This window comes from Elephantulus edwardii, unplaced genomic scaffold, assembly GCF_000299155.1.
Source record: "Elephantulus edwardii isolate Elephantulus edwardi_28Jun2011 unplaced genomic scaffold, EleEdw1.0 scaffold00032, whole genome shotgun sequence".
Classification (NCBI taxonomy): domain Eukaryota; kingdom Metazoa; phylum Chordata; class Mammalia; order Macroscelidea; family Macroscelididae; genus Elephantulus; species Elephantulus edwardii.
The window spans coordinates 4156196-4166923 of NW_006399782.1; the positions used below are offsets into that span (position 1 = coordinate 4156196).

Here is a 10728-nt window from a genome sequence, read left to right on the forward strand (position 1 = left end):
TTTAGTAAGTACATTCTTGTTTTTGCACTTTTCTCCCTGCCCACCTCTCACCCCAGTTAGCTCTTTTCATTGAAAAGTAAAAAAAAAACCAAACAAAAACTTTCATTGTTTTACACTCCCGCTCCCCCAGTCCACTCTCTCCTGATTTTAATAACATGACAATAGATCCCCTAGACTTGATAGAATCATTATGCAAAATAGAGAGATGAATACTGTCTTCTTTTTAAAATATAAGTGAGACATATGAAAATAGGCAAGTTTCCATTATATAAATGAAATTTTTTTTAAAAGAAAGGTTTTGTTTTTCCATATCATTTGAAGAAGGGAAATTATCAACTTAAACAATATTCAAGTTTATTAATAAAATTTTTTTTAAATGCACCATGAAATGTCTAACTTTCATCCACTTCCAGGTTTATGTTGCTCCCAGATTTCACATATAACTGAACTTTCAAATCTGCTAGCACCCAATGGATGGACTCCACTCTAGATTCTAAGGCATCAATTTCCTCTTGCAATTTTTTTTGCTTTTTCTAACATTCTGTGTGTCTCTTCTTGAGAATGGCTAGTGAAAACATCACCCATTCAGTATGGACTCATTAGGCAGTCATCATCTGCCAACACATCATCACAAACGTCTTCTATATTCTGCAGCTGTTTCTTTTTTACGTCTATCTCTTCCTTTAGCACTGAGATTCTACTTGCATTCTGTGCAAATTTGTTTATCTTCTGTTGGTCTTCAAAGGTAACATTGACATGTTCTGCAGCAACCTTCTTCATGGTGGCTGCTATCTTAGGCCTCCAACCACAAAGATTTACAGCCTTGGAAACTCTTTGGAGCAGTTCTATTTTATTGAATGATCACATCATTGAAATCAACTTGCTAGCAACAGGAAACAGAGCTTAATTCTATGGGAGTCCCTGGATTATGCAAACTTTTACATTCTGGACTGCTAACTAAAAGATTGGAAGTTCAAGTTCACCCAGATGTGTCTCAGAACAGTCTGGTAATCTGCTCTCACAAGACCATCCTGTTCTACCCACATGGATTCCCAAGAATTGGACTTGACTAGACAGAGACTGATTTGTCCTCCATATTTATTAACCCTCTAAAACTCTGAGAAAGGGCCCCCTAGTGGCAGAGTTATTACACGCTCGACTGTTAAGTAAAGCGTCTACAGAAAGATTCCCAGTCCTGGAATTCCAACAGAGAATCATGACGAGTTGGGACCAACTCAACGCCCCTGGAAATTTTTGGTTGTTGTTGTTTTGTTTTGGTTTTTTTTTTTACCTGGAAAACCCTGATAGGATGATTTGAACTGAAATGATGTTGGTAAAGGGAGGTGTGGGTCAACTAGAACTCTCAAACTCTAGAACAGAGGTTCTCACCCATGACTGCATATTAGAAACCCCAATAGCTATTCTGCTCTTTCAAATTAATCTTTTTGTTTGTGGTGTGTGGTTTTTTTTTCTTGTTGTGTACCATTAAGCTAGATCCAACTGGCACAGGAGGAGATTGCCCCTCCTTCTTCAGCAGAGCATCTAATGGATTTGAACAGAAAGTCTCAAAAGAGTTTAAAAATTGTCCATGCTTGTGACCAATCCTAGCCTAGTTACTCAATCACTGTAGATGAGAGGCCTGATGTTTTTAAAACACGGGACACACTTAGGTGTTTTTAAAGCAAAACCAAACCTGGGGACTTAGGTAGATGGGTTGTTTTGTTCTGTTTTTTTTTGTTTTTGGTTTCTTTTAAACGCTTGCTCCTGCAGACTTTAATGCGCAGCCAAGGGAGGGAGGGGGGGTCTGCTGCTCCAGCCTGGAGAGAGGCCTTCTCTTCCTGAGGGCAAAGGTAAGTCAAACAATCAGCTTGGCCCCACCAGAGGGACTTGAAAGCTAACTAATATATTGGTCAATAGGTTTACATTTCAAAATTGCCAAAGCCCAAGTTGCTTATCCTATGGCTAGAAACCTTTAAAACTGTAAAAGCAAACTTTTAATCCCAAAGCCACTTTGAACTTTGAAATTTAAAGCTGGCAAGCTGTGTCACCCTGCAGAAGGGAATATTTTCAATTCCTGGAGCGTGTGTCAGAATTTCAAAGGAGAGTCATAATAGGTGAAAGCTGATTGATGTCTAGTACAAGCGGGCAGCAAGGTTTAAAAGGATCATCAAACCCAGAGTCACCCAAACCCTCATAGACATAGAGTTGGGAGGCCCATCTCCTTCTCCAAAAATGACTCCTGTCTGGAACATCTCGGCCGGAGGGCGAGCTTAGTTCTGCTGGAGGGATTTAGGTAAAGAGGCACTTACCATTTTCTGGAACACTCTGCACCACTTTAGCACAGCTGGGCTGGTGAAAGGATGTGAGCCTCTTTATCGAGCTGAACACTGTGGATGGATGTCATTGGTCCTTGTTCTGCCCTTTTCACATCCACCCTCTTCTTGATCCTGTGCCCTTGATTACTTTGCCCATTCTTGGTGAAAAATGGTTTCCAGAACTCTCACCACTTCCTCTCAAGTTTGTCAATGTATTTCTTGAAATATGACACCAAATATGACAAACCAATCTCTTCACGTGAAATGCCAGAGGCTTAAAAAAGTGAGGGTGTCATTCTCCCATATATATCTCTGTATGATTTCCATAAAGTCGAGACTTGATCGGAAAAAAAAAAAACCAAACTGAGGGCAAGGTTTGGATGAAAAACCATCCCAGGCTAACTTCTCTGCAATTAGAAGAGAAGACCAGGCCCAGGCTGGGTCAGCATGAGGATACTGGCCTGGAGTGTGACAGAATTTGCAGAAGCGCAAATCACTGGTGATCATGTTGTGACCAGATGAACAAAGCTGAGCACCAATTTGTAACCAAGGATTGATTTGACACAGATCATATATTATGGGTTTTATTTTGATTAGTATACATTCTGAAGATATGTGACATGGAAAAAATGAAGGGCACATATAGGAAAAATGGAAAGCAGGTTAAGAAAGAGCGTGTTCCATGTGGTCATGGCAAGACAAACCTTGGGGGTCACGCTGAGCTGCTGCCTGATAAGTCAGAGGCTCTGATGTCAAATGAAAGTGGTAGCAGGACTGGATGGTCCCCGGATAGAAGTAGAATGATCTGGAAGACAGAGAGAGGTTGAGACTAACGGTCAGTATTTGTGTCCTGCTCTGCTGAGTAGAACATTGGAAGGCCCTATGCTCTACAAGGAAGCTCTGGTGATCTTGTTGTTGTGCCATCAAGTTGACCATGACTCACAGTGACCCTATGCACAATAGCTCTGAACCACGCCCTGTCATGAGTCAATCTCACTGTCTCCAACACACTACCTGCATTACCGTAATTACTGTGTCAGTAACTCATCTCACCAAGGGTCTTTCTCTCCTGCACTGTCCCTCCACCCTTCTCAAAGGGCTGGTCCCTCCTGGCAAAATGCTCAAAGTATGTGAGATGGTCCTTCAAAATCTTTGCCTCCACAGAGCAACTTGGTACACCCTCTCCAGGACAGACCTGTTTGTTCTTTTGACAGTCCATGGTATATTCAATACTCTTTTCCAGCACCACAGCTCAAAAGCATCAATCCTTCTGTCATCCTTAGTCATTGTCCGGTTCTCAGATGCATTACAAGTAGTTGTGAAGACCATGGCCTGGATCGGGTGCACCTTCACAGCTAGACTAATATCATTGCTCTTCAGCACTCTGGAGGGGTCTTGGACAACAGATTTTCTGAATGCAATTCGTCTTTTGATTTCCTGACTGCTGGTGTCAAGAGTGTTGATTGTGGAACTGAGCAAGCTAAAATTATGAACAATCTCAATCTCTTCGCCATCTATCATACTGTTGCCAATTGGTCCAGTGGTGAGAATCTTTGTCTTCTTGATGTTGTGCTTCAATCCATATTGAAGGCTTCAGTCCTTGACCTTCTGCAGCAAAGGCTTCAGGTCCTCCTCAGTTTCGGCAAGCAAGGTTGTGTCATCTGTATAACACAGGTTGTTGATGAGTTTTCCTCCAGTCCTGGTGCCACATTCCTCTTCATAAAGTACAGCCTCCCTATTACCCATTCTGCATATAGATTAAAAAAGTATGGAGACAGAAGGCATCCCGGTAGTCTGTAGCCAATTGCACTGCTAACCCAAAGGCCATGCATCTCTGGTGGTCAGCCAAACATCAATAAGTTTAAATTTAAGAGTTTTGTGTTCTAGGACAACAGAGAGAAGGCAGAAGTGGTGCTCCAGATACTTACTTCATCAAAACAGCTTTGGATGAAAGCCTTCCCCGGCTCCCTCTAGAAGGAGGAGTGATACTCTCTCAGCTCCCTTGCTCACCTGTTTAGCCTTGTGTTAGAGAGGCAGGGCTTTAATGAATGCAATCAAGCATGAGACAGACAGACTTTTGGAAAGAAACATGTTGAGGGAGTTTTCCAAGTTTGGAAGACGGAAGGCCGCTTTGCCCTACAGAGCGTGAAGTCTGTTTGGAGAGTTGGCTGTCTGAAGGTGATGATAAAATCAGGGACATCTCTTCTTTATGTTGGAGTCAGAAAGGGGAATTATAATTAGAAGTGATGTAACCATTCTGCTTCCTTGTAATTTCTGGAGTGATGGTTGGACCTGAATGTGTTTTGTATATAACTAATCTAATGAGTTTGTTTTATAGAGATGTTCTGGAGAAGGCCGAAGTCTGAAGTGGTCATGGGGTTGAGACCACTCTACTGGTGGCACCTCCAAGCCCACATGATACACCACAGGCAGCAGCCATGAGCTCTAGACCTCAATAAATCATCACATGTTTAGTCCTCAATAAATCATCACATACAAAAATGACTATAAGAAAAGGCTTTTGGATATTGTGGATATTATGAGTGTCTGATAAGGTAGCACATGATCTGATTTTCTCCTCCAAATGCTGTCACCATCTAGGGAAACAATCTCTCTAAACATGAAGCAGGGAGACCAGAGATGATTAACTGCATAAACTGAGGAAGCAAGTGGCTTTCTATGTCTGAAATATCCAAACTTCTCTCATACTCCCCTGATATCGAGAACTAGATGGCATTATGAAGATTGAAATCAAATTCACAACAGGAAACTTCTAGGAATTTCTATTTTCCCTTTCCAGAGAAAACCACAGGACATTGTTGATGTTATTTACTTAAATCAGAAGGAGTCAACATTTCGCCTGAGTGGTCCTTGCAAGCTTCTCTAACAACTCAACAGAAGACTTAGAGGCTGCATAGGAAAACCCACAGCACCTCAGAAATTCTGGGGAGCATACAGCTGTAATATAGTTTTAGAGAAGAGGGAAGGAGCTTTGGAAAGGAAATCTTTTGAAATTAATAGTGAGCTGCAAGAAGTTAAAATACTTAATGAGAAATCTCAATGTTCCAATCATGTGGAATTGTCCAAAGTCTTCCTTTCATTACTCATTTGTTTATTTGAAAAATATTCACTGAGGGCCATCTATGTAAGACCTGCTCTTCCGTGGGCTTCTAACTCTGGTAACCCAGTCATCTTTTGAGTCCATTCTGTCTCACTTACTTTGGACATGCTGTCTTCAGAGGCACCAGATTCCCTTGGAAAAAAGATGTTATACTGGGAAAAGTAGAGGAATATGCTATTCTGGGGAAAGAGGAAGACTTTCAAAGTTGTATTGACCCAGTGACCACAACAGTGGGCTTGAAAAGGCAGAGATTGTGAAGATGGAGTAGGGTTTTTATCTTTTGTTTATAAGATCATTTTAAGTTGTAGATTCAATGTCGTCCCCCACCCTTGGCATGTGTGTCTTGACCCATCTCTTTGGCATGTGTGTCTTGACCCATCTCTTTTCCTGCTCCACCAGGATCCCCTTCCACTCCCACCTACCCCATTGAACACTTTCCTTCCTTCATCCAACCCTTGATATGATGGCTTAGGTCTCAGTTCACTTCTGTGATGCCTAATGCCTCACACGACTGCTCATCTATCTCTCACGCTGCTGCTGATCTCCCTTGAGTTTACAAGGCTCTCAGCTCAAATTCCAGGTACCAGCTTTAAAGAATGATTTTTGTCTCAGACAGTTCTGAGGGAAAGTCCTTGCCTCTGAGTTTCTGCTCCAGGACCGACAGTGCAGGAGAGGAAGACCCCAGATAAGTTGGATTGACACAGTAATTGAGGCAAGAGGATTGGGTGTGCTGGAGTCAGTTAGACTGGCTCAGGACAGGGCAGGGTTCAAAGCTATTGCACATAAGGTCACTATGAGTTGCTATGCGACTCGATGACACACAACAACATGAGTGGTAAAAACATCCTACTCTTTGTCCTCCCCTAATTTTGCATAATCCTAATTTCCTTCCTACTTCTCTGACTGTGCCTTCTTTGTCAACTTCAGTGATTTTCCTACTTCCGTTCTTCCTGTAATCATGACCATTGTCCATTGACTTTTCTCCTTTACATTTGATGCCCAACTCATCATAGCAACCTTTTCTCCAGACCATCTTTGCTCAGCTCTTCGCCCTTGAACAGGTGTGGATGCTTTCCACACAGTACTACTGTGTGATGGGTAAGAGTCTAGACTATGGAGCCAGATTGCTTGAGTTGCTCTGTCATCCAGCTCTGTAACCTACTTGCTGTGCAAACACGGGCAAGTTACTTAGCCACTCTGTGCCTTAGTTTCCTCATCTACACATATACAAAGAAAACCTAAAAACACATTTCTTTTTTCCCCCCATTTTTAAAAATATATTATTCATTTCAATGAAAATTTATAGAGACCTTGGATTTCCATTCATTCATTGTTGCACTTTTCTCCCCTCTCAACCCTCCCCCCAGTACACTACCCTCTTTGAAAAGTAAAAGAAAAATTCCTTCATTGTTTTACAATCCCTCCCCCAGGTCAACTCCACCATGTAGCCTTCACTCTAGATTCCTGTCATGACAATAATACCTAATCACATGTCCCTTTTAAACAGTTTTTTCTCCCTCATCTGTTTCAATGCAGTATACATTATTGTACCCACCTTTCTCAGTCTCCTCCCAACCCCGAGGTCAGTCCTGTTTTACAACAGTGGCACCATGCAGTATTTGTCCTTTTGTGACTGGGATACTTCACTCAGCATAATGTCCTCCAGAGTCACCCATTTTGAATAATATTGCATGAGTTCCTTGTTTTTCAATGCAGCGTAGTATTTCATTGTGTGAATATACCACAGCTTCTCTATCCATTTGTTTGTTGATGGGCTCTTGGGTTGTTTCCAATTCCTTGCTATTGTGAACAAAGCCGCGATAAACATGGGTGTGCATCAAAAATCCATTTCTGTTGAATCAATTCTAACTCACAGAGACTCTATGTCAGGTTTCTAAGACTGTAAATCTTTACTGAGAGAAACTCCATTTTTCACCTACAAAACAGTTTATTCCATTTTTCACCTACAAAGCAGTTGGTGGGTTTGAACTACTGGTATTCTGTGTTAGCAGCCCAACACATAAGTTACTATGCCACCAGGGCTCCTTCATCTACAAGAGGAAGATGATAAATGTGTGTGTACCAAAGGATTAAGTAATTTAGTAGATGTACAGCTCTTAGAGGCGGGTAAGTGCTATATAAGTGTTTGCTCTTCTTGTTGCTATTTAACCTGAGGACACAGGTCTCAGTCACTGACAAACCTTAGCTGGCCCAGACATTACCTCAGAGTCACAGCCACATCATAGTGCTATTTCTCTGCCTGCCCCATCTCCTCCCTACTTGGTTCTCTGCTAATTACAAGATAGTTTACTTTTCCTTCGTGTTACTGACTTTGGGAGACAATCTCCAGTCTTGGCCCTTCAGTCAAGCCCAGGGACCGCATCGGCCGTGGCACCTGCTCAGACCGGTTCTGCTTGGTCGGTGGAAGCAAAGGCTTTGACCTTTGGGGCTGATCCTTTGTGATAATTCCCCACAGCATTTTCACTGGAAAGTTTTTGTTTCCTTCTCTGGGATCATAACAATCTTAGATTCATCGGGATTAGTAGGAAGTCCTCGGATTCCAGAATCAGACTTATCCCAATTCAAACACAAGCTTCCCAACTGACCTCAGGCAAATTACTGATCCATGCAGAGTCTCACATGACACCCAATTCACATGCGTGTTAGACAACATAGATAATACACCTGGGGAGCTCGGCACATAGGAAACACTCAATATGTATTTCCCCTCTTATTTAAAAATTACTGTTTATTCTTTCTACTTTTATTTTTATTTTGCTTTATTCACTGATTAACCTTCAGTGAAGAGCTGGAGGGTGTGGATTGACTTGTGTCCTTTAGCTTTGTGAGAAGCTCACTATTAGCAGGTTTGCTTATCTGTGCAACAATACAAATATATTAAAATTAATTGATTTCTACTTCCAAGGTTATAGAAATTATTTGGAGACGCTTTATTTCCCTTATTTTTATTCTTTCTATGTTATTTATTGTTTACTTTTAAAAAATTTATTTGCTTTGCATTATTGATTATTCACAAATTGATTGTGTTTCACAGTGTTCTTCATTTACGTTGCATTTTGTACAATCATTCTCATGCATTATGTTTTATAAAATGAGTCACCATTGGACCTTGCCCATGATTACCCTTTCTTTTCACCTAGATCCTTCCCATTTACTTCTCTCCCTCCCTCTGCCAACCAAACTGCAGCCCTATGATTTCGCCCTATTCATCCTCACCCCTCTGCTCTTCCCTGCCTTGAGTTCCCATACATGTTTTAATAGTTATTCTTTTATTTTTACAGTAAGGGTCATCTATGATATTTGTCTTTATGAGACTGCCTTAGTTCACTCAGCATAATTCTCTCCAGCCCCTCCCAAGTTACGTAGTGTCTTTCAAAATTGTTGCTCCTGAGTGCTGCATAGTATTCCATTGTGTGACTGTACCACAATTTCTCAATCCCTTTGGTTGTGGTTGGACATTTGGGCTGTTTCCATGTTCTCACGATGGTGAATAATGTTGCTATGAACATGGGTGTACTCAAATCTCCATTTGTGTCTCAAATCTAATTTCACTGGACTATATTCCTAGTAGTGGAATAACGGGGTCATATGGAGTTTCTGTGTTCAACTTTTTTGAGGAAACACCAAACTGTCTTCCAATGTGGTTGCACCATTTTACAATCCCACCAACAGTGTATGAGAGTTCTCACCTCTCCACATCCTCTACAATATATATTGTTTGCTGTTTGACTAAACTTTTCCACTGCTGCAGGGGTGAGGTGGTATCTCATTATGGTTTTAATTTGCATTTCTCTTCGTGCTGGTGGTTTTGAGCATTTCTTCATGTGTCTGTTGGCCATCTGAATATCTTCTTCTGTGAAAAGTCTCTCCATCTCTTTTGTCCATTTTGTAATTAGGTTGTCAGTTTTTTCTTGGAGGCCCGGGAGTATTTTATAATTTTTTGTTATAAGATTCTTGTCTGCAATGGCATTGCCAAATGTTTGTTCCCAGTTGGTAGGCTTTCTTTTCACCCTGTTGGAAAAAGTTTTTGATGAGCACAGAGATTTAATCTTTTAAAAGTCCCATTCATCAATTTTATCCTCTCCAGATTGTGCATTGCTGGCTGTATTTGGCAGTCTCTTTATACCTTCTAAGCTTGATCCCAGTTTGTTTCTTATGAACTTTATGGTGTTAGGCTTTAATCCCAGGTCTCTGATCCATGCTGAGGTGTTTTTTCGTGTGTATGGTATGAGATGTGGATCCTGTTTCAGCTTTTTGCAGGTAGCAGACCAGTTTTGCCAGCAACATTTGTTGAAGAGGTTGCTATTTTCCCATTTAATAGGTCTTATTTCCTTGTAGAATATCAGCTGAACATAGATAGATGGGTCCAATTCTGAGTTCTCGATTCTGTTCCATTGGTCATTGTGTCTATCGTTGTACCAGTACCATGCTGTTTTGGTTACTACTACTGTGTAGTAGGTCCCACTTCATTTCTGCTTTTCAGAAGTGCTTTGCTTATTGGGGGTCTCTTTCCTCTCCAAATAAACTTGACACTTGACCTCTAAGTCTCCTTAAAAAATGAATTTAGTATCTGTCTTGAGATTGCATTGAACATGTAGATTGCTTTTGGAAGATTTCATTTTCACAAAATTGAGTCTTCCTGTCCATGAACAGGAAACATTTTCCCATTTATTTAGGTATTTTATTGTGTCTATAGTTTATTTTGTTCAGGTCTTTTGTAACTCTAGTTAGGTTCCCTCCCAAGTATCTCAATTTGTAACTGGCTATTGTAAATGATATTGCTTTCTTAGTTTCCTTCTCCTTTCTTAGTGTTTTCTTTGTTCATGTAGAGGAATTCCACGGATTTTTTTTTAAATATTGATCTTGTATCCTGCAATCCTAATAAACTTGTCCACTAGTTCTAACAATGTTTTTTGTTGAATTCTTGGGTATTTCCTGTACACTCTCATATCATCTGTATATGGTGACAGTTTAACCACATCTTTGTCAATTTGGATGCTTTTTATATCCTTCTCTTGTTGTATTGCTCTAGCAAGTACCTCTAATACAATATTAAATAGAAGTGGTGATATTGGGCATCCTTTTCTGGTCCCTGCTTGCAAGGAAAATGCCTTTAGTCTTTCTCCATTGAGAATGAAATTTGCTCTTGATTTTGCATATATACTTTTTACTACACACATCCACACAGCTGGATGTGCTCACCAAGTTGTGCCAAGAAATCTGGAGAACAACCACTTGGCCAACTGACTGGAAGAGATCTATATTTGTTCC

General features: G+C 40.8%; 1 pseudogene; it reads right to left on the reverse strand.

The window, feature by feature from the left end:
* Window positions 1-392: 392 nt before the first annotated feature.
* LOC102845932 lies at window positions 393-786 on the reverse strand (annotated as a pseudogene).
* Window positions 787-10728: the final 9942 nt, after the last annotated feature.